We start from the raw sequence: 24,206 nt of genomic DNA, 5'->3' as shown, positions 1-24,206 counted from the left end.
AGCCCACGTGCCCACAGCTACTGAAAGCCCTGTCGCCCTAGAGCCTGTGCTCCGCAACGGGGAAGCCACTGCAGTGGGAAGCCCACACACCGCAAACAGAGACTAGCCCCTGCTCATTGCAGCCAGAGAAAGCCCGCGTGCAGCAGCAAAGACCCAACAGAGCCAGAAGTAAATAAATAAATAGAAATTTTAAAAGATACGCCTTTCAATGTAAGCTAAGGGTTTTATGTTTGGGATTTAGGCATGAGGTTTTACAGGCATCTTTGACTATTTCTCTTAAGAATAACTATACTGAGTGATATTGTGTAGAAAAATCTCATCTGAAAAATCGCATGCTCCTCTGTTGACCCCATGGAGCTGACTGGTGACGTGTGGCTAATGGAACCGGTCACAGCTGCATGGTGTCCGAATTTGTATTGTTGGGCCCTGCTATGCGCATTCTAGTTTGATTGACCTTTTACTGACTCTTTCTTGACTCGGACGGTTTGAGGAAGTTCCAATTCATATGTCAGGCAGAGAATTCCAATTTGCTTTGTGACAATAGCACTTGATGAGGACTGTCAGAGGAGACTTAAAATCATTTAAAACAGTTTCAGTTCTTTAAGTTGAATGTGTTGGGTCAAACAAGATCAATGGAGTTGCTGCTTGCACACAGCTTTCGTTTTACCCTGAAAAACGGTGGTTTTAATGCTTCGCAGGTATAAATTTGTAACATGGTTTCCATAATGTGAAACTAACCAAGATTTAGTAATTGCTGGGACTAGATTTAAACAAACATAGCCTTGATATTAGAATCTATTTCAATATATGTTATATCTGTATTTGACATCGTCAGTACATCCTTTTATCCATATGTGCATACATATTTTATACAATTGGTAAAAAAAATCTTTATGTGGTATTTTCAGTGACATAATGAAACATGTTTGTGGTTTGATCGTGTGAATGCATCTTCTGTATATAAGTGTAAATAAAGATTAAAAATATATTAATACAGAAAATTGACAGTTGAAGGAAGTTAAAGATTTCCTTTTACTCTGGATCGTTGTATTCAATTAAATTATCAGTGGATATTTAACACCTTCTATGTGATGAAACATTTTTGTAGCTATATTATGGATTGGGGAAGAGGGAAAAGGGAGAGAAACTTCTAACAATTTGATATTGTTTTTTAGTTTTCAGACCCAAATTACTCTTATATACCTCTTTGCAGTAGTCCTTGTTTTATATTATATAATACACAGAATAATATATCATCCTCAGTGACTCTAATAACATCCATTTTGACTCTGTTTCTTCAGATTAAACCCCTTGGGCAACACTAGTGGGAAAAATATAGGTCTACCTTTATGTGATATTAATAGTTAGATGGTGGTGATGTTGCTCCATTTGGTTGCCGTTTGTCTTCAGTGAAAAATCATTTTAACCAAACCCTCCTTCTGCTTGTGTGGTACCTTATATCATGATGGCTCTAAATCACTGTAATTTTTTTTTCAGTGAGAAGTGTTTTAAAAAGTGCTAGACAAATGTCACAGTATCCGGAATAATATCAGAGACTGGCCTCTTGTACATTTGAACATTCAGTGAAAGAAGATGTTTCTTCTCCTTTTACGCTAGCCATAATGAGTCCTTCATGGTGCCTCCATTTATACCCTCTTTCTCAGAGACCTCATTATTAGGACATAGTATGGTGCACTTATTATACTGAACTAAAACTAAGCACCTCTTACAGGCTGCAAAGTCCGTGTGGTATTTGCTCATAACTACCAGTTTGATTGTGAATTATGTGTCAGGCCATCACATATTACTTGATCAGAATATGACATGGTGCCCAACCCCTAACATGTCCTAGGTGATTGGAGAGTGTATATGATTATGAAGGAAATATTTGGAACACAGGTGCTTCCCAGGATGGAGGAGGGCAAGCCCAGGGAGAATGGGCTGGATCTGGATTAGAGCCTTGGAAGTATTAGTGAATTTTCAAATATTCCAGCTGGAACCTTCAATCCCCTAAGAGTACAGTTGTGAAAACAGAAGTCATTAATCTGGCTTCAAACAACTACTTTGGGCAAAGCAAGGATTAGCATCTTGTCTTTGATTTAGGATCCAGGGAGTTGACAGAGGTAGAACTTGAGTTGGTTCCAGAAGAACGGATTAGCAGAAGGCAAAGCATAGATGCATGAGCGTCCGTGCCTGACTCAGGGCAGGGGGTTACCGCTGAGCACTCTCTGTGCAGCTGAGAACTCAACTGATGATGAAGAGGAGACACACCAAGGAATACTGCCAGGAAATAAATTCGTTTTTGTTTTGTGTGGGTCCTGTTCTTTTTTCTATTTTTTCAATTAATCAATTAATTAATTTTTGGTTGTGTGGTTTGTGGGATCTTAGTTCCCTGACCAGGGATTGAACCCGCACCCCTTGCATTGCAAGTGCAGAGTCAACTGCTGGACCACCAGGGAAGTCCTTTTATTTATTTATTTATTTTATTGGAGTATAATTGCTTTACAGTGTTGTGTTAGTTTCTGCTGTGCAACAGCAAGCATCTGCTGTGTGTATACATAGATCCCCTCTCTCCTGGACCTCCCGTCCGCCTCCCCTCCCCCATTAGGAGATAAGTTTGGGTAGACTGACAGACTTGAGGGTAGGAATTATGGGAGAGCCCTTGAAAGTGACAAAGAATGTATTGACTTGATGAGATGGGAAATGGGGAATTTTTATGACTTTTGTGTGTGAGAGAAATAAAAGGAATCTTGTTAAGAAAATTAGAATGCTATAACTGAAAATATTTGGAGGGCACTAAACTAGAGCTTAGAGTCTAGCCAAGGCACTGCTCTGTAATTCAGTTAAGGATCTAGACTCAGGGGAGAGCATGACACCGGGGATTGAGGGGAAAGGACAGATCAGGGACCTTTAGAAATAAGCAGGGATGAGATTTTAGAGAAAATGAATTGGAAGGTAAAGGAGAAAAGGATCAAAGATAACTCACAGGGTCCTGGCAAAGGATGCTGTATATGGGATTTTGAAAAGGGAGAACTGTTTTAGGAACTGGTGAACAAGTGAAACTTTTCGTCAAGCACTGTAGTTACACGGGGGAACATTTCTTCAGTAGCCAGAGCAGAGCATGCTGAATGATGTCAGGAATTTGCAGGGCCCTAGGGCCTCTGAAGATCTGAGTTCAGAACTCCCACCATATCACACTTCTCTCACGTTCTGTTGGTCAAAGCAAAGTTACAAGGCTGGCCCAGAATCCAGGAGGAAAAGAAATAGATTCCACTCTTGAGGAGCTTTGCCAGAACTGCTTTGCCAGTGAGCATGCAGACAGGAGTGGGAAGAATGTGTGGCAGGTTTTTTTCCAGTACATCACAGAATATGATCAGATTTTTATTACAAAATCTTTGAGACTATAGCATGAAAATACATTTGATGATCAGGAAGAAAATTTAGACTGTAAACATGGGGACCAGCTAGGATGTTATGGCAAACCAGGAAAATGGTTATGGGTATATTAATTAAAGCAGTGGTAAATGGATGGACAAATGTGAACAGATCCAAAAAATATTAAGATGGGAAAACTTGGAAATAATTTTGATGTGGAGAAGACTCGAAGATGACTATCAGATTTCTTGTTTAGGCAATGCAGAATAAAACCATGATAATCTCTGAAATAGGAGCAGGCTTAGATGGGGAGATGTAGACTGCTGTTTGGGTAATGTTGAATCTGAGAGATTTATAGGACGTCAATGAAGGAAAAGGAAAAGGTCTCACCTGAGGATGAAAGGCTTGATAGGGTTTTAAGGAAATTGGTAAAGTTGTTGTTGCTGAGAATGAAGGGAACAGATGACTGGGAAATGTGGGATAATGGAGAGTGCTGGGCAGAGAGTGGAAACTACGAATGTGGGTGGCTCAAGTCTACCGAGTTGAGCAGTTTTTTCTAGTAATGGTAAGCCATAATGTATACGGGTATGCTCTACTTTTTTGAAAGTTCACTTTATACCAGTTAGCTTTCACGAAAGACCTGTGTTAGTACCTGCTTTGATAACTGAAAGAAACCTGAAAGGCTTTTTGCTTTGACGAAAAAAGGAAAAAAGCAAAAATTGCTTTTAGTGCTTGTTTTGCAATGAGCTGTTATAGAGACAGTGCACACCCTGAGCAGGGAGGGGGTGCCACCAAACTCCTTCCCTGGGAACTACACTCAGCATCTCAGCATCCAGGCGCCGTAGTCTTGAGCTGTGTCTGTATCTGGGCTTTCTCTCAATCTATCTGTGCATCTGTTAGCAAGGTATGACCTAAGGTAATTGCTTCTTTGCTTTATGCCAGTTCGGCTTACTAAAGTTTTCATGGGAATCCTCTACTTTGGGATAGTGGGGGAACCCTGTATAGGCAGAGAGAATTTCAGGGATCAGCCCTGACAGTAGGTATTCGGTAAAATGCCTCTGCTCTATGTAAGGAAAAGAAGTGTAGGTAGAAATTTCTGAAGATCAACATCAGTTCAGTTCAGTTCAGTCGCTCAGTCGTGTCGGACTCTTTGCGACCCCATGAATTGCAGCACCCCAGGCCTCGCTGTCCATCACCAACTCCCTGAGTTCACTTAGACTTGCATCCATCGAGTCAGTGATGCCATCCAGCCATCTCATCCTCTGTCGTCCCCTTCTCCTCCCACCCCCAATCCCTCCCAGCAGCAGAGTCTTTTCCAGTGAGTCAACTCTTCGCATGAGGTGGCCAAAGTACTGGAGTTTCAGCTTCAGCATCATTCCTTCCAATGAACACCCAGGGCTGATCTCCTTCCGAATGGACTGGTTGGATCTCCTTGCGGTCCAAGGGACTCTCAAGAGTCTTCTCCAACACCACAGTTCAAGACCAAGATAAGGTATCTGAAAAGGCAATAGTCAGGACCAGCGACATATTTTGCTGGACACAATGCAAAGTGAAAATATTGAGCTCCTTCTTCAAAAACTATGAAATGCAGGATGGTGGCGAGAAAGCATTGAGCTAACCCGGGGGCCCTTCTGTACACGTCGCATGCTCAGGAAGCTGGCCTGGCAATGGGGAAATGATATAGACTGAGGAGAACACAATCACTGTGAAAATTTGGATATTTCTCTTTGAACATCCTTTTCCTTCCTCTTCTTTTGTCAAACCTATAAATAACTAAGGTAATAAAAGTGACGGATGCTAAGGAGGTTATGGACATGGAGGAAGTTCGCTGGCATGATATATTTGGGGGCTGACCCTCACTATTTATCTCTGCCTATTTAAATGGAAAAGCTGATCTCTCTGGCCTCAAGCCCTATATCACTGTCTGTGTCCGCTCTGTGACAGCCCCGATGAGTTCTCAAGCAATATTAATTTGAAGGTTATCATTTTAAGCACATTTTCCCTCAAATCCTCTGTTTTCTCAGGAACATATGAAGCTTTCTTCTTCATTCTTTCCTGTCTCTATGAATCTACCTGGATGCTGGCTTGCTTGTGCTGAAGAAAGAGGGATTACTCGCTAGCATTTTTGAAGAATCCAGGGAACAAAAAAACAGTTTGGGGAGGTGAGAGTTCTACCACTGAACCACCAATGCATGAAACAAATTTTGAAATCAAAGTTGAGTTAAGTATGCTGGTCCCAGTGAGTCCTAGTTTCTGCAGCACAATTTCTATTGCAGACACATAAACTTGCATCCCTATTTCCCTTAATTTCAAAGAGCCTGCCCTTGAGAAGGTGTCGGGTTACTGGGAGTCAAGCTCTCTATCCTTATTTGAAAGGCAAATGTGAAATTATACTCAGATTTTAGATTTTTTTTAGCTAGAATGAATTTAGAGATAAGTGATTGTGAATTATAATCTTTTCGTTTTATAAATGAGGAATCTGAGACCCAGAGCTGTGATTTGCTTCACATCAGTCAGCTGGAAGGTATTGACTTGAGAGACTCTAGAGGAACTCTTACAATATCCCAATATGCTCTGTTATCTTCCATCCTAAACAACAACCAACTATACAGAACACAACCCTCTCCCGGTTCCTTCCACCACTGTATCTCAAATATTGATAATAATTTATTCAGGAAGCTCATTAGGATTTTTTAAACAGATGATAATTTTGGCAATGGGAAAAAATAAGATCTTACCAATTTCAAATTTCTTTCCAATTTGTCTTGTAAGGATGTTTGTGATTAAGGACATGAAGCTTTCCTTTCTTTCTAAGAGCAAAATATAATGTCCCATTATTTGGAAGAAAGTCAAAGTGTTAGTCACTCAGTCATGTCTGACCCCATGGACAGTAGCCCACCAAGCTCCTCTGTCCATGGGATCCTCGAGGCAAAAATACAGGAGTGAGTTGCCATTCCCTTCTCCAAGGGATCTTCCAGTCTAGGGATCCATCCCAGGTCTCCCGCACTGCAGGCAGATTCTTTACCATCTGAGCCACCAGAGAAGCCCATTATATGGGAGGGGGAAAGATTAAAGAGAAATCAGTGATCTTCTAAAGTGGAATTTATTTTAGATAAAGCTTACCACAGAATGAATTTCTGTAAATAACGTTATGCATTTTTAGTATTGCTTTCAGTATACAATCACATTACTTCTTTGTGAAGTTAAAATAAAGGAAATCATATGCAATAATGAAGCAATTATTTTTGAATTATAAATAAAACAATTTTAGAATAGATATTAGAAATATTAAGCTTATTTGTTTTCAGAAACTTTATCTGCCACTTTTTATCCTGGACTACAGTATGTCGAGGGAAGTATTTCTCTACAGGGTGAATCTCATGTGATATTACTTAAATCTTTATTGCCTAGAAATATTTTTTTGTTTCAGTATAACTTGTTAACATTTGAAACTTGTGTATTTTTTCAAAAATAAGCTACATTTTATACAGTTATAGCTTTACAGGCAAATTTTCAAGGATGGTACAGAGTTCCCATTTATTCCACATCAAGTTCCCTCACGGTTAACATTCTATGCTGCTGCGGCTGCTGCTGCCAAGTCGCTTCAGTCGTGTCCGACTCTGTGCGACCCCATAGACAGCAGCCCACCAGGCTCCCCCGTCCCTGGATTCTCTAGGCAAGAACGCTGGAGTGGGTTGCCATTTCCTTCTCCAATGCATGAAAGTGAAGTCGCTCAGTCGTGTCTGACTCTTAGCAACCCCATGGACTGCAGCCCACCAGGCTCCATGGGATTTTCCAGGCAAGAGTACCGGAGTGGGGTGCCATTGCCTTCTCTGGGCATTCTACGCTAGTATGTTATAATTAACAAACCAATAATTATACATGATTACGAACTAAACACCGTTTTCTTAGTTTCTTTCCCAAAGTCCTGTGCAGGAGAACACATTACTTGTGCTCACAGTTGTCGTGTCTCTCTGGGCTCCTCCTGGCTCTGACAGTTTCTCATACACTCCTTGTTTGTAATGACCTTGACAGATTTGAGGAGCGCTGGTCAGGTATTTTGTGCAAGGTTCCTTACTGAGATTTGTCTGATGTTTTTCTCCTGTTTGGACTGGGATTATGTGTTTAGCGAAGGAAAAGTGCCATTCCTATCACGCCATGTCAAAGATACATACTCTCAACTCGACTTACTATTGATTTTAGTCTTGATCAGTTGGCTGAGGTGGTATTTGTCAGCTTTCTCCCTCTCCCATTTCCATACAGTATTCTTTGGAAGGAGTCACTTTAGCCCATATAAGGAGTGGAGATTAAGTTCCACCTCTTTGATAGCAGTAGATCTGTGTAAATTATTTAGAATTCCTCTGCAGTGGGAGATTGTTCTCTTCCCTCTGTTTAGTCAATCATATATTTATGTCAGTATGTATATATATTTTATAATTTTAGTTACATTCCTATGCAACTTTATTTCATTTGCTGCTCAAAGTGTTTTAGCTTTCGCCTTTGGGAACTCTTTCCATTGAATTTGCATATATTCGATCTGATAGTTTTCAAATAAGTGTATTATGCTTTCAAAAGACACCAGAATATATCTTATATAAGAATAAGTCTATTACCTTGACACAAAACAGAGGTCAATAAAAATTTCAAGTGGACCATTTTCGGTGTTTGCACCACATTTTCTGCAATCACATCAAATGCAACCTACTGTTAATATTCAGTCATTCAACAAATGTTTATTGGGTGCCTGTTACTTCAAGACACTGTACTGGGTGCTGTGGGAAGTCTGAGGATGACTCACACAAAGCTCCAGCATCCATCAGCTTGCAATCCAGTAGACTAATTATGTCAGTACCCACATAAGTCTGTTGCAGAAACTGGGGAATTGTAAGAGAGATGCCAGGCAATTCACAAAAGGCAGAGCACACCACTGAGGATCAAGAGGATGTTCAAAAGGACCTTGAACTTTTTAGAGCATGAAATGGACCCTGAAGGACAGCAAGGATTCAGGTGTGACGAAATGGGAAGAACAGCACAACCTGTGCACAGAACATAGCAAGCAGGACTTGAGGTGGGAAAATAATGGTCACTACAGAGACAGGCAAGTAGTTCAGTGTGACTGGAACTGCTAGTTATTTTCATTGTGAATTTATAGTGGGTGGCTATACTTCATTTATAGATGAAGTTCACTTTCAGCTTAAGACTTTTTATTAAAGGAAAAAAGTCATTCTGACTTCAGGATGTGTTAGTAAGAATGTTGACATCACACTTGAGGTTCTACTCAATTTTTTGTTATTGTGAATCCCAGAGTTGTAGAAATTTTATAGTTTAAAATTTTTACTCCTATTTTGTTTGCCACAGGTAACTTTTAGAACCACTCTGAACATTGATTTTGCTATTCAAAAGGTTTATAGATGTGTCATTAAGCTGACCAGTTCAGCTCAGTTCAGCCGCTCAGTCGTGTCTGACTCTTTGCGACCCCATGAATCGCAGCACGCCAGGCCTCCCTGTCCATCACCAACTCCCGGAGTTCACTCAGACTCACATCCATCAAGTCAGCCATCCTCTGTCATCCCCTTCTCCTCCTGCCCCCAATCCCTCCCAGCATCAGGGTCTTTTCCAATGAGTCAACTCTTCGCATGAGGTGGCCAAAGTACTAGAGCTTCAGCTTCAGCATCATTTCTTCCAAAGAAATCCTAGGGCTGATCTCCTTCAGAATGGACTGGTTGGATCTCCTTGCAGTCCAAGGGCCTCTCAAGAGTCTTCTCCAACACCACAGTTCAAAAGCATCAATTCTTTGGCGCTCAGCTTTCTTCACAGTCCAACTCTCACATCCATACATGACCACTGGAAAACCCATAGCCTTGACTAGATGGACCTTTGTTGGCAAAGTAATGTCTCTGCTTTTGAATATGCTATCTAGGTTGGTCATAACTTTCCTTCCAAGGAGTAAGCGTCTTTTAATTTCATGGCTGCAGTTACCATCTGCAGTGATTTTGGAGACCGAAAAATAAAGTCTGACACTGTTTCCACTGTTTCCCCATCTATTTGCCATGAAGGGATGGGACCAGATGCCATGATCTTCGTTTTCTGAATGTTGAGCTTTAAGCCAACTTTTTCACTCTCCACTTTCACTTTCATCAAAAGGCTTTTTAGTTCCTCTTCACTTTCTGCCAGAAGGGTGGTGTCTGCATATCTGAGGTGATTGATATTTCTCCTGGCAGTCTTGATTCCAGCTTGTGCTTCTTCCAGCCCAGTGTTTCTCATGATGTACTCTGCATAGAAGTTAAATAAGCAGGGTAACAATATACAGCCTTGACGTACTCCTTTTCCTATTTGGAACCACTCTGTTGTTCCATGTCCAGTTCTAACTGTTGCTTCCTGACCTGCATACAGGTTTCTCAAGAGGCAGATCAGGTGGTCTGGTATTCCCATCTCTTTCAGAATTTTCCACAGTTTCTTGTGATCCACACAGTCAAAGGCTTTGGCATAGTCAATAGAGCAGAAATAGATGTTTTTCTGGAACTCTCTTGCTTTTTCAATGATCCAGCGGATTTTGGCAATTTGATCTCTGTTTCCTCTGCCTTTTCTAAAACCAGCTTGAACATCTGGAAGTTCATAGTTCATGTGTTGCTGAAGCCTGGCTTGGAAAAATATTTTTAGTATGAAGATGGTTGGGGACAGAAGTTAGCAAGGAGGCTGGGATGAGAAAAATAAAAAAAATTACCTTCTGTTTTCTGGTTTTTAAAACATCTTGATTATTTTTTTAAAAAGCCAGGTTTATTGAGGTACAACTTACACACAGTGAAATTCACCCTTTTTAGGTATGAAGTTCAATGAGTTTTGATAAAAGTATTCAGTTGTGCAACCACCACAACGGAGAGAGAGTGAATGCATTAAAACACTGCAGAAACTTTCTGGTGCCCTATTGTAGTCAGCCCCACTGCCTGACCCTGGCAACAACTGGTTAGATTTCTGTCTTTGCTTTTTTCCAGAATGAAATAAATAGAATATGCTTTGAGATTTGTTCTTATTGGTGCATATGTCAACAGTTTATTCTTTTTTATCATGGAAGTATTCCATTTTATTTGTTTATCCATTCAACCCAGCTGATCAACATTGGCTTGTTTCCAGGTTTTGGCAGTTGTATAAAAGCTACTAGAAGCATTCATGAGCAGGCCTTTAAATGGATGTATTTTCCACCCCCCCCCCCCATCTGTGGTAAATACCTCAGCATGGGATTGCTGTATCATATGGCACATGTTTGTTCAACTTGGTAGGAAACTGTCAAACTGTTGCACAAAGGTAGTAGCATTTTATAGTCTCAGCAGCAGTACATGAAAGTTCTAGTTACTCCACATTCTCACCAGTACTGGGGATGGTGAGTCTTTTAAATTTTTACCCTTCTTATTGGTGTGTAGTGGTATCTCACTTTCCTAATAAGTTAATAATAATAAATATCTTCTCATTTGCTTATTGACCACCTGTTTCTCCTTTATGGCAAAATAGCTATCAAATCTTTTGTCCCCTGCCCCACCTAAAAATCTTCTTATTGATTGGATTGTAGGAGTTCTTCATGTAATCTAGGCATAAGCTCTTTATCACATATGTGTTTTGCAGTTTTTCTTCTCAGTCTGAATGTAGCTTGTCTTTTTAGTCACATGGTAATTATCTTTCAAAGAACAAAAGTTTTTGATTTGATAAAGTCAAATTTATGTATTTTCTTTTATGGCCCACACTTTTTATGTCTTTTATGATAGTTTTTTGCCCAACCTGAAGACATCACAAAGATTTTTTTCCCATTGTTTCTTCTAGAAGTTTTACTTTTAGGTGTAGAATTACACTTAGTTTTATGTCCATTTTGACTCAGTGTTGTTTAATGTGGTACAAAGTTATAGTTTTATGTTCATATTTTTTTTTAATTCTCAGATTTTATATTCAAATCCAAAATCCAAAATCTATACCTGACTTTTAAATTTTCTTATATACTATGGCCGGCTCCATTCTGTTAACTCATGTGATAGTTTGATTGGAATATACGGACTGGCAGACAGCACACCTTCAGCGGTAAATGTCTCTGTTTCCCATCTCTTATATTGTTTTTTCTTCTTTTCCACTGTAGTTAATATCAGTGAGACTTTATTTGTAATACTTTTTCTATCTTTCAGTTTTAGTCTTTTTCAAAAGACTCAAAGGCTCTGGAAAGAGTCTAGTGAGATCAGTGAAGATAAGTTGTTGGAGGGATAGTCATAACTGTGGAATACAAAGAGAAATAGAGATGATTAACACAGATGAGTAAGAATTTAGGTGAGGGAGAGAAGCTTATATTTCAAGGAATCTGGCTTGCATACACAGGACAAATTAGAAAGGACCATAGTAGAGCCACCCCACTGAGACCGGGTTGGTCAGGTTGTCGTTATATTCCACAGGGGGAAGAAAAGCAGGATAGGGAACAGAGAGGGGCCAAAAGAACACAGTAACCATGGAAAGAGTGAGCAACAGTGAAAACACTGAAGAGCAGGGGTAGGAAGGAAAATAGAGAAGAAAGAGAAAATGGTAAAGATAGAGCCAACATTCAAAGTTTTGTCGACAGGGAAAATGGTATGTCTAGGGGGCAGAAATGGGAGGGGTGGGGATGAAAACCCAGTTTAAGAGGATGAAGATGCTGGATTTTTAAACTATACTCTTTTGCAAAAAAGTAGCAATTGGCCCCATCTAAATTGGTCTTTGGAAATATAATTTGGGATTTAGTTTAGAGTCATGAGATCATTACAGCTGTGAAGATTGAAAATAAAAGATCAATCTGAGGACAAGAAGAGTGGAAAAAGAAACTTTAACTTTTGAAGTGTATCTAGTTAAAAATGAGAGGGTAGATCGGAAACAACTGAGGAAAACAAAGAAAGAATATTGAGAGAACTAGCAGAGGAAACGAGCAGGCGGTCATTAAACAGATAGAGATGCTTCAGGAAGTGCTTTAGATACAGAGTAGTGATCAAGAAGAGTAAGGGTCTGCAAAAGACAATTATATTCATTTAGAAGAATGACTTTGATCATTTTTCCTAGAAGGAAAAAGAAAGTAAACAGAGGCACCATCTCTTAGCTGTGTTCCCTAGCTCATGTGTTCTGATAGCTATTAATAAATGCTACAGGATTAAATATTTTGTTTACAAAAGTTTAACAAAGTTAAAAATATTTCTTTACTGAAAAGGATTAATGTTTTTTAGTAATACTTGGCAGCCTTCAAGATACTAATGTGAATTGTTGTTGTTTAGTCTCTAAATCATGTTTGACTCTTTTGCGACGCCATGGACTGTTCCTCTGTCCATGGGATTCTCCAGGCAAGAATACTGGAGTGGGTTGCCATTTCCTTCTCCAGGGGATCTTCCCCCACCAAGGATCGAACACAAGTCTTCTGCGTTGGCAAGTGGATTCTTTACCACTTTAGTTAATGTGCATGACTGAGCTCTAAAGAAGAGGATTATACTATCCAACTTTTCCTACTTACTGGTCTTTGTATCCTTCTTCCTCTTTTTTCTTCCAGTGAGGGGAGAGAGAAAGTAAACAAATAAACCAATAAACTTTATAGTGTACATTTAGTGTGAAAAGTATTTTGGATAAAAGTAGAGACAGGGCATACATATGTGGAAGAGGTCCATTTTAAGGGTGGCCAGGGAAGGATGACATTAAAAATTAGGAGGAGGTGAGAAGGCAAACCATGTTTCCCTCTGGGGGAATCACATTCCCAAGTGCAGCACTGCAGAGGCTAGAGCAGCCTAACACGCTTGCAGAATGACAAGTAAAGCTGGAAGGGGAGAGTGGGCGGAGATGTGGTCAGAGATGTGTGTCTGATATTGTTCTAGGCGATGCTTTGATGGTGTGCAATTCCTGGGCCTGGGACATTGACGTGGGATAATCTAGCCTGGGGTTTGGTTCTGTTTCCCATCACTGTCAGCAGGTCAGTATCTTACCTCGCTGCTTCTCATCTTGGCTAGTGGCTCATGGCCATAGGAGGAGCCTTGGCCAGAATGCTTTCTGCTCTAATCTCTTCTGAGTAGGGTGTGATTTTGTGCAGCTTTGGAGAAACAAGTAGAAGCCAAGTAGAGGATACTGCAATCTGGCTAAAGATGTCCTCAAAAAGGAGAGATTTGTTGAGGTCCTGTGATAAACATTAATCATTTACTGGGGCTGGACATATCAGGATGTCACAAGCTCCTGCCTCAGTGAAGTGGAGTAGAAATAGATGCCTCAACTTCAGATATCCCCTACTCTTTCCATCCCTCCCTTTGCCTTTTTCTCTTCCCTCTATGGCTATAAAGTAATAACAGGGATTAGACCTTATACAATTTACATGCAATGTAGGTTATTTCTCTCCTAGTAACAGTTCCCAGTGACTCCAGTGTAATAAAAATGACTGTTAGGAAGGTTATTGTGGGTATTTTAAAAAACTCTTTGATATTATTCAGTCTACTTCTTTTCCCTAGGCTGTGATTTATCATCGTGCTCTCCTACAACATAGAAAAGCTATCGGCTTTAAAGGACTTTACTTATTAAATACCTTTCAGGTGCCAGCTCAGTTCCTTGACTTTCACTCTTTCAATCTATATTTTTCATAGTTTAGAATCCCTTTCCTTTAATTAAGTTCTTAAGTCTTATAATTGTTCCTATTTAGCTTTTCTCACCTTTTTAAAAATTTATCCACTGGGAACTGAAGTTTGTAGGTGATGTGCCATTAGTCTTGTTTCTCTTTTTGGTGTTTTTTTCTCCATTTCCAAGTCATTCTGGTTATTTTGGTCACCATGTTGCCTTATAAACATGGTTATCTCATTCAGCTCTCTCAAATATGTATTCCCTCTGATGGATCACCAAATTTTTCTGTTTCATTAAATAAATAATTGATTCCACCACTTTATCCAGAAAAATATTCTCATTTGCATTTTGTTGAATTATATTTTATTTTTTACCCATATTAATGCTGCCCTTGACTCTTTTTGACAATCTTTCTCACACCTTCTGGATTTAGAACCCAAATAATTATCAGTTGCAAAGTAAATGTTAGCTAATGCTTTTTAGCACATTAAGATGCATATCCTTTGGATCTGGAGATTTTTACATTAACTTTAAAATAGCATGTTATTTTTGGATACATTAACAAGACCTCCTCAGCATTATCTTTCCCTAATGTTCAACTGTGTTAGTTTTATTTTAAATGTGAGATTTATAAAGGAGGTTCCGTTTGGGAGAAGGACTGACTATTTTGAGACACTCAATTGAGGAAGATAAGGCTACAATAATATATTTGTATCTGTATACATTCACATTAATTTTTTCACCTTTTATTTTGAAATGTATTATTACCTTTTTATTATAATGATGAGAAATGTCAGGTTCAGAGAAGCATGACACCCAGTGCCTAGTGTAAGGTAAGCCCCAGCAGCAAGGAGATGGGCACATCTAATCCTTGTTGCTCCCATGAGTCTGGTAAGACAGGGCTGGGACGATTGAATCATTCATCGAATAAGCACTGAGACCTCTTCTGTAGAACCTGTGGATGCATTGAGGGCAGGCGTGCTTATCTGCTACATCATTATACTGCAGTATATATAATGGTGTAGTGACTGATAAATAATGGGACTGGCCCTACACAGAGGAAATCAGTCCTGAATATTCATTGGAAGGACTGATGCTGAGGCTAAAACTCCAATACTTTGGCCACCTGATGCAAAAGTGAAGTGAAGTGAAGTCGCTCAGTCATGTCCGACTCTTTGCAACCTGTGGACTGTAGCTCACCAAGCTCCTCCATCCATGGGATTCTCCAGACAAGAATACTGGAGTGGGTTGCCATTTCCTTCTCCAGGGATCTTCCCGACCCAGGGATCGAACCCAGGTGAACTGGCTCATCTGAAAGACTCTGATGCTGGGAGGGATTGGGGGCAGGAGGAGAAGGGGACGACAGAGGATGAGATGGCTGGATGGCATCACCGACTCAATGGACATGAGTTTGAGTGAAGTCCGGGAGTTGGTGATGGACAGGGAGGCCTGGCGTGCTGCAGTCCATGGGGTTGCAAAGAGTCGGACACGACTGGGCGACTGAACTGAACTGAACTGAACTGACATATTTGGGCTTCCTCGATGGCTCAATGGGTAAAGAATCTGCCTGCGATGCAGGAGACACAGGAGACCTGGGTTTGATCCCTGGGTTGGAAAGATTCCCCTGGAGAAGAAGATGGCAACCCACTCCAGTATTCTTGCCTGGAGAATCCCATGGACAGAGGAGCCTGGAGGGCTACAGTCCAAAGGGGCACAAAGAGTCGGACATGACTGAGCGCTAGCACAGAAACTAAAGAGACAAGACAACTAAATGTGATTATTAAATGGATCTTGGACTTACCACACACACACACACACATACACAGTATAGTTGGGGCAATTGGGAAATGTGAATAATTATGAGTAATTATTGGGAAGTGAATGGTAGAGAAGCTGATGATACTGTATCATGTTAAACTTCTTGAGGTTGATAATGATATGGAGATTTTTCTAGGAGAATATCCTTTTTCTTAGCGTATATATGCTTGAGGATTTAGGAGTGAAGTGACTTGATGTTGGAAAGTTGCTGTCAGTTGACTCAGAAAAAGAAAAGGGGGTGGGCAGGCTGGAGCGGAGAGAGAAAGGAAAAAAAGTGAAAAATAAAAGTAGCAAAACTAACTAATGAATATAGTAATATGGTGTATGTATGTGAAAGTGAAGTGCAATTGTTTGCTCAGTCATGTCCAACTCTGAATTCCCATGGACAGAGGAGACTGATGGACTACAGTCCATAAGGTTGCAAAGAGTCGGACATGACTGAGCGTGCACATATTTTTTGAATGAATGAATGAATCAATAGGGAGCGGAAGCTAAGTGTAGGGAAGAAGACAGGAGGGCCTGCAGGTGTCCTGGTTTCTAAGCACTGTTGGCTACACTCACCTCCTGATAGTAGAATGATAAAATTACTTCCTGTTACAAACTTGTTACTCTAACAAGAATAGCAAACTTTGTGTGTAAAGGTCAAAGAGTTATCTTAGGTTTTGCAGGCCACATGTAGATGCTGTCACTTCTTTTTTTTAAACAACACTTTTAAAATGTAAGAATCGTTCTTAGCCTGCAGGCATTACCAAAAAAAAAAAAAAAAAAAAGAACCTGAGCTGAATTTGACCTGCAGGTTGTAGTTTCTCTGCTATAGAACAAAATCATTATAAAAATTATCCAGAGAGTACATGTTATACTATGTGTTTCACCGGAGGCTGTATTATAATCGGGTCCTTCGAGGCCCTTCTATAACGAAAGTCATTTGTGTGTAGTCCAAGACTGTTACAGGATTATAAAAATAATAGCACTCTACGTTTTAGAAAAATTTTACTACTTCATTAAGATATAATTTGTAATCTTCTTACTCAGATTTTGGTGTTGGGTTATACTGACCTTGTAAAACAAGTTGAGCAGTGTCTCATGCTCCTAATTGCAAAAGTTTGTATAAGATTGGTATTATTTCTTTCTTGAGTGTTTCTTAGAATTTAATAGTTAAACCACTTGGGCCTGAAGTTCTCTTTGGAGAGCAATTTTGATAAAGAGTTCAGTTTCTTTAATAGAAACAAGGCGATTCAGTTTCCATTTCTTTTGTGTCAGCTTCCCTGAGTTGTAACTTTCAAGAAATTTGCCCATTTCATCTAAGTTGTGTTGGCATAAAATTGTTCTTAGTAGTTTCTTATTATCTTTCAATGTCTGTAGGATATGTGTTGATAAGTCTTTCCTATTAGAGCTTTCTGTTCCCTCTCTTTTTCCTTAATCAGTGTAGCTGGAAACGGGTCAATTTTCAATTGGTCAATTGTTGATCTTTTCAAAGAATCAACTTCTAGCCTTATTCATTTTCTCTTTTGTTTTCTGTTCTATTTATTTCTGCTTTTACCTTTGTTATGTCCTTCATTCTCCCTTGAGTTTACTTTGCTTTTATTTTTCTAGCTTCTTAAGGTTGAACCTTAGGTTATTAATTTTAGTTTTCTCTTCTTGTCCAATAGTAGTATTTCTGTTTTCTTAAAAGCACTACTTTAGCTATATCCCACAAATTTCGATATATTTGGGGTTTTATTGCCACTCAGTTAAAAGTATTTTATGCTTTCCTTTGTGATCATAATACATATATTATTAAGAAATGTGGTTTAATTACCAGACAGTTGAGGTTTTCTTCAATGCCTTAATACTAGCAATTTCTAATTCAATTCAGTTGTGAACAGAGAATATATTTGTATATTTATTTCAAATTTCTTGAGACTTGTGGAGAAACCTAGTTTATGGCCTGTCTTGGTAAGTGCATACGTACACTTGAAAAAAAGCGTGTGTTCTGCAGTTATAGGATGTTGTATTCTACAAATGTCAGTAAGGTCAAGGTTTTTGATCGTGTTGTTCAGATTTTTTGTCTTTGCTGATTTTTTTTTATGGGGGGTGTCTATTAATTGCTGAGAGATGAATTTTAAGTGTGATTTTTTGGAGTGACTTGATTCTCACTTTAATTCTGTTAATCTTTGTTTTGTGTGTTTTGAACCTCTGTTATCAAGCACAAATACATTTATAATTGTTTTTCTGGATGAATTTTTTTTTATCATCATGAAACGTTTCTCCTTATGTCTGGTAATGCATTTGTTTTGCTGTATATTTTACCTGATATTAATATACCATCTATGGTCTTCATATAGTTAATTTTGCATATTATACTTTTACCATCCATTTTTGTTCCATCTTTCTGTTTTACTTTTTAAAGTATGGCTTTTTTTTAGGATATCTAGTTGAGTCTTGCTTTTAATCCACTTTTTGTCAGTCTCTGCCTATTAATTGGAGAAGGCAATGGCACCCCACTCCAGTACTCTCGCCTGGGAAATCCCATGGACAGAGGAGCATGGTGGGCTGCAGTCCATGGGGTCACTAAGAGTCGGACACGACTGAGTGACTTCACTTTCACTTTTCCCTTTCATGCATTGGAGAAGGAAATGGCAACCCACTCCAGTGTTCCTGCCTGGAGAATCCCAGGGATGGGGGAGCCTGGTGGGCTGCCGTCTATGGGGTCGCACAGAGTCAGACACAACTGAAGTGACCTAGCAGCAGCAGCAGCCTATTAATTAGGGACTTTAGAACATTGGCATTTAACATAATATTAGGTATTTTGGGGATATTGCTTTACCATTTTTTTTTCTTTTTATCACTCAGTTTTTGGTTCCTTTGTTCCCATTTTTTGCTTTCTTTTGGATTATTTGAGTGTGTTTTGGTACTTAATTTTAAATTATGTTCTGATTTTTTGCTATATTGCTTTAAATTTTTTTCAGTTTACTTAGAGTTAATATTGTACCACTTCAGGTGAAATATAGAAATCTTGCTGTCAGATAGATCCCATGACCGTGCTCTTTTGCTATTTTTTTAATCTTATGGTTGTCATATGTGTTAAATCTACACTTGAAAACCCATTGGAAAATGTTTCAGTTTTCACACAAAGCAGACCTTTTTAAAGAATTTAAGTGGAGAAATCCAGTCTTTAATATATTTCTAGACAGTTCTCAATTTCTAATTTTTTTGTTATTATTGTTATTGAAGAACCAAGTTTCCTTCTATTTTTCTCTTCAGTCTGAATAACTTTCTTTAGCATTTCTTGTAAAACAGAACTCCTGACAAAATTTGTTTCAGTTTTCCTTTATCTAAAAATGTCTTTCTTTGGTCAGGATTGTGTTGAATCTGGAGATTGATTTGGGGAGTACTGCATTTTAATGATATTATGACTTCCAATCAATGAACATGGGGTGTGTTTCCATTTTCTTAGATCTTCTTGAATTTCTTTCAACATTGCTTTGTAGTTTTCAATCTACATGTATTTTCTTTTGCTAAGTTTATCCCCTTTTGAAACTATTGTAAATGGAATTGTTTTCTTAATTTCATTTTTGGATTATTCTTTTCTAGTATATAGAAAAAATGATTGTTGTTTATTGATATTATATCATGCAACCTGTCTCGACTGACTAGGTATAATAGATTTCTTTTTTAGATTCCTTAGGTTTTCTAGAAGTCTTTATCTTGCCTTTATTCCTGAATGATATAGTTGTTGAATATAGAATTTTGGTTTGGCAGCTTTTTTCCTTTAACACTTTAAAAATGTTGTTATACTGTCTTTTGACCTCCATAGTTTCTGATGAGAATTCCATGATTATCTGAATGTTTGCTTCATTTATGTAATATTTTATTTTCTTTAGCTCATTTCAAGAGTTTTTCTTTATTTTTAATCTTCAGTCACATGGTTATGATGTATATAAGTATAGTATCCTTTTAATTTATTCTGTTTGAGGTTTACTCAGTTTCATGAATTTGTCTTTCCTGACTGCTCTGATAGGGTTTATTTTTTTTCCCCTCTATACATCCATCCACTCATGTTTTGAAAACTTGCCATGTTACTCATTGAACATTCACTATGTACCAAGCACTGTGGTAAGCATTAGGAATACAAAGATAAGTAAGACATTATCCCTGCCATTGCAGAGCCCATTATTGAGTGAAGATGATAGTCATATGAGCAGATGATTATGATTGAGCATGATGAGTGCCATAACTGATGAGAATGGAACATGTTGATCGGGGGCACAGAAGAAGAAACAGCTACTTCTACTTGAGTAGAGATTCAAAGGATGAGTAGGAGTTCGTGAGGGGACGTTGAGGAAGGCTATTTCAGACCATGTGTGAATATGCAGAGACATCAAAATGTGAGGAGTAAACCTGGTGAGTTCGATCAGTGATGGAAATCAGGTGATGGAAATCACCAAACGCTTGGGCCCTGAGTTGCAGGAGCTTTTACAGAGCCTCCCACGCCTTGCATGGAGTTTAGACTTCAGTGCCTCAGGAGGAAGAAATGAGGAGAATGTTACCTGGTGGCAGTATGGAGGAGGCTCTTAGACAGGGAGAGGAAGAAGATGGTGGGTCATGTTGGTCTGGTGGAAGAGTCCAAACGGATGATGATAAGCACCTGAATGTAGGTGGTGACAGAATAAATGAACAGGAGGGGCTGACTTAAGGGACAGTTCTGCCTTAGAAACTATCAGTGTTGGTGACCAACTGAAATGTGGAACATTTGGGAAAAGGCAAGCTCTGGAAGGCTGGCTTGGGAGAAAGTTGCCTTCGTTAACTGAAATAGAAAACAGAGGAGGAGCATTGTGAAAGGAGAAAGAATTAGTTTCACTTGGAAAGGTTATGTTGGCAGTTTCTGCAGTATACCCCAGATACCGATCTTGCTTATTTTGTTTGCAGCTCAATTGCTATTTGGCATCTGCTGTGATGTATGCTGCGTGGTTAGTGTTCTGTGGATAAGGATGACTTATGTCACTAGGCGGAACGGTGCCCGTGAGTGAACAGAGCCATGTATTTGACTTTCCAGCCTGCTCTTCAGCAGTACACACATGGCCTGTCCCTAACAGGTGCTCAGTAAATACATATTTTAAAGATAAGTAAATAGAATTGTAACATTGATGCCTTTTTCTTACAAGTTTGCTTACCTGTGATTTTGGACCTTTAAGCACTAACAGAACATTAACTAAGCTCACTGGTTAAGTGCCAGCCTGGGTTTCTGCTTGTGTCTACCTTCACTCCTGAATTAGAAAGAGTGGGTGACTGTGTAAAATAGCTAGCTAGTCGGAAGCTGGTATATGGCACAGGGAGCTCAGCTAGGTGCTCTGTGATGACCTAGAGGGGTGGGGTGTTGGGGATGGGTGGAAGGCCCCAAAAGGGGGGGATACATATATGCATATAGCTGACTCATGCTGTTGTACAGCAGAAACTAACACAACATTGTAAAGCAATTATATTCCAATCAAAAATAAATTTAAAGAAGAGATAGGAAAACGGAGTGAGTGTTATCAGTAGCTCTTTCACAGAGGAGAACTCTGAATGGGCCTTTGTATTTTCCTTAAATGGACTCTCTTTATGATTTGTATAGGAGAAGATGATGGCATTTTGTGGCATGTAAATGGTACCTCTTCAAGGTTTCAGGTAAAAAAGAGGAAGGGATCATGTCTATCTTATTTTCAACTGTTTACCTGGTATCTAGAGGTACAAACGTTATTAAATATTTAGCAGATTGAAAGTGAAGTGAAAGTGTTAGTAGCTCAGTCATGTCCAAGTCTTTGTGACCCCATCGACTATAACCTGCCAGGCTCCTCTGTCCATGGGATTCTCCAGGCAAGAATACTGGAGTGGGTTGCCATTCCCTTCTCCAGGGGATCTTCCTGAACCAGGGATTGAACCCTGGTCTCCTGAATTGCAAGCGGATTCTTCATCACTGAGCCACCGGGGAAGCCCCCATTTAACACATTAGTGAATGAACATAGAGGTTTTCATATTTAATTGGTATTTCTATCTAAACCTGAAATCAAGGGTGTTAGACATATTCGTTCACACTCAATCCTCCTTTTGTTCTGAAACTTCTTCAAATGTGTTGTACAGCTCTGGAACGTTTTAGAAATTTCACTTTCTGACCTTTGTCAGCTCTCCCAGAAAGGCATTGTGAAGATATATCCTAAAGTCCTTTGTTGAGGTCGACAGAAAAAAATTGTTTTTCTCCTCTGTCACTGCTTTCAGAATTGCTTTTACAAGAGGCCTTTGGGGAGAATCTGATTTTCTCCACTGTCTGTACAGGCTTGACCTGTTCCCCTTGGTTTTGACAAGTCCGTGCTGATTACTGACAGCCGAGGGCGGCGAGGATGGTCCGCGCTGTCCTGATTGCCCTGAATGCAGCAGCCGGCCACTCGCTGTGGGCTGCCAGGATGCCCCCCGCCGGGTGCAGGCCTGCCACCTGCCCGGATGTGCCGGGGAAGCCCTTGGGCAGCCACAAAACAATGTTCTCTTCAGTTTGGTCCCGATGCTTCGCGCACAGGAGACTCTTGCGGGTTCCCGTTCTGCCTGTCATCCGTGGCCATGATGGGCTGTTCCAGGGTGCGAGGAGCCTCAGCTCCACGCTTAGGGCTGCCGTCCGGGGCTCCTCTCCTTTGCCTGTCTTGTCCTTCCCTGCCACCTGGTCTTCCCGTCTTTCTTCTTGTCTCTAAACAGTTCTTTGCTTTCCTTCCATTTCTCCGAACTCTTTTTACCTCCATGAGAGTGGCCTGAAATTCTTCTCCAGGGTTTTTCCTTTTGGATCAGTGAAGGTGTTTTCTGAGTCACCAACAGCTGAGAGGCTCTGACAGGAGACCCCGAACATTTGCTTCTCTTTCAGGCACACCTGGATCAGCCTTCGTGGGGCACAAAAGAATTGACCCTTAATAGCCCAGATAGTTGAGAATTACTCAGGTTTTTTTGAAGGAGGGAAAAGCAACACAGCTCACAGCTGCATTTTAAAAAATCGTCTTTCTACTTTTGTCCATTCTCTTTACACCCCAAACTGTTCTCTTCCCCATTCAATTAAACTTTTTTTATTCCTCAATATCACCCTTTTCTTTCTTGGCACTTTATCATGAAGCAGAATCAACCTTTCTTTCCACAAGATGTTCTCCTTCTAATTTTGGAAGAAAGAGAGGGAGCTAGGAGCTATTGGAGAAAGAAAGCTTGTGAACATCCTTCATGTGATAAATTTTGTACTATTATAAAATACAGCAATCTGTTTTAAGTAAATACTTCAAGATGAAGTCTTGCATACACTACTAGATAAGAAGAAAGTTTTCCAAGAAAACAATTCCAGATTATTTGTTATGCCATTTCTTTCAAAGGCAAAATATGAATTGTCAGAGAACTGACTCCTTTTCTGACATATTTACTCTCAAATGATTGGCTTTGTGACGTTAGAACTGGTGAAATTTCACATTTTGGAATTGTGTCTTCCATCACAGGTTGCATCGCTCATCATGGAGAGATTTTGAAATAAGATATGCTTTGCCACCAAGAAGGAAAAACATATAAGAAAGCAATAGTTCCTGGGCTGCTAGCTATAAACATAGCAGTTTGTCAGTTGTCTTAGTTAAGAAGGTCTAAGATCAAATTCACTAGATAGATGCTGTTTATGGCTCGAGGGGCAGCAAGGGCACAGCACAGAGCCTGCCTTATAGGAAGCTCTTGATGGATGTGTACTGAACTGAACTGATAGAGAAGCTTTGAAGTCCAGAAATTTACTTTTGGACATTTAGCTCCCACAGCTATTTGTCTTAATTTCTGAAGTCGCCTCTCACATTTCTCTTTCTTTTCCCAATCACATTTGCACAAAACCCCTCACACTTGACTCCTGTATCTTTGGAATTCACTGGGTATTTTCTGCCTGGGTGTATATGAGCTTCTAAAAGGAGGATGAAGGGGCAATGTCTCAGTGCATGGGGCCCACCCCCAACAGCCTAGATATATACTTAGAGATGATGCTGATGATTTTATTCCAGTGAGACATATATTGGAGGAACTGCAGCAGGATGCCGTAATCATATGGCCTGATTCATTTTTCTCCTTCTCTTGACATTGTCATCATTTGTTCATTTTCCTAGGTGTCTGTTTTATCTGGGACTGATACTCAGGTCAGTTAGTGGATGAGAAAATAGGTGGTTGGACAAGATACTTTTTTCATGACATTGTGGCTCAACAAGATAATCATACACCTGCTATGTTATAAAGTACTTGAATTATTTGAAGCCAAATACTTCAAATGCACAGGCGTTTAAGGAAATCTGTGAGCACTTTCCTACAATATTGCAGGAATCTACAGACACATGTGCTTTTGGAAAATGTATTGGCTTTGTAAGCAAAGTATAACATCTTTAACACTGTGACTAACTTAATGCCTTTTCATACACTGTTCATCG

The 24,206-nt window shown here is 39.6% G+C and overlaps 1 protein-coding gene across 2 annotated transcripts in view; it reads left to right on the top strand.

Annotated features, from left to right (window-relative positions):
* Positions 1-24,206, top strand: part of SLC35F1 (solute carrier family 35 member F1) — a 426,225-nt gene that overhangs the window by 112,532 nt on the left and 289,487 nt on the right. The window lies entirely within an intron of this gene.

The sequence above is a fragment of the Ovis canadensis genome, chromosome 8 (assembly GCF_042477335.2).
Source record: "Ovis canadensis isolate MfBH-ARS-UI-01 breed Bighorn chromosome 8, ARS-UI_OviCan_v2, whole genome shotgun sequence".
NCBI classification, from domain to species: domain Eukaryota; kingdom Metazoa; phylum Chordata; class Mammalia; order Artiodactyla; family Bovidae; genus Ovis; species Ovis canadensis.
The sequence above is the reverse complement of the archived record's forward strand: the minus strand, read 5'-3'. Positions and strand labels throughout refer to the sequence as shown.